The sequence below is a fragment of the Lipotes vexillifer genome, unplaced genomic scaffold (genome assembly GCF_000442215.2).
Source record: "Lipotes vexillifer unplaced genomic scaffold, Lipotes_vexillifer_v1.1 scaffold45, whole genome shotgun sequence".
NCBI classification, from domain to species: domain Eukaryota; kingdom Metazoa; phylum Chordata; class Mammalia; order Artiodactyla; family Lipotidae; genus Lipotes; species Lipotes vexillifer.
The window spans coordinates 2372214-2373115 of record NW_006796259.1 but is presented as its reverse complement, the minus strand read 5'-3'; positions in this window follow the sequence as shown (position 1 = coordinate 2373115).

Sequence of the window (902 nt, the reverse complement as noted above, 5' to 3'; positions counted from 1 at the left end):
GGAAAGAGGGAATTTCCCAGGAACCCCTGATCTGAATATTAGAGGCATATAGAGGGATTTTTGAGAGGGAATCCTTTTCTTCAAGAAATGAATGAAGGAGATTGAACAGCTAACAGCAGCTCTAACCTAGGCCTAATTATTTTCCAGTTAATACCATAAGTATTCATGATGATGAGATTTTTTGAAGTGTCAATGGCATGAAAAAACAATGTGTAAAAATATAAAATTACATTTAAGTGTATATATATGCAAATAGATGTACATTTAATTATAGTTGTATATAATGGAATCATATTCTACAGTCACCACATAGCTCCAGAAGAATTTTCACCAAAACGAGAGCAGTAATTGCCGCACACTGTATCAGAACTTCAGGTGTTTTTCATTTGCTTCTGTATTCTTTTCTGTAATTGTTGAAATTGTCTACACCACTATGTGCTATCTTACAAACAGAAACAAAATAATAAATCTGTATCTACTTGATAATAGTCACATTACAACCTTACTTTGTTTTGATATTTTTACCCAATTTGTCTTGATAGTTGCTGGGAGAGCAAACTCTTCAAAAAATGTATCAAAATGTTTCAGAACCTGAAGCAGGTTGGCTTGCTTTCAGGACCCTACAGAGGAAAGAATGAAAGAATCTGTGGAGTCCTCCATTTTCCCCATAAGTACAAGGTACCTGTGGACCCTGATAACATACAGCAAACCAGAGTTGTCAATTCTTCCTTCCCCTTTTTAGTTTAGTCTATCCAAGTTTTCCCCCAATTTTTTCCCCCTAAAACAGGATTATACTGTTAATTTCTAATTTGTTTACAAATTCCACGAAAGATAACATACTCAGTGATTTTTCTTTATTTATTTATTTATTTATTTATTTATTTTTTTTTTTTTTTTTTGCG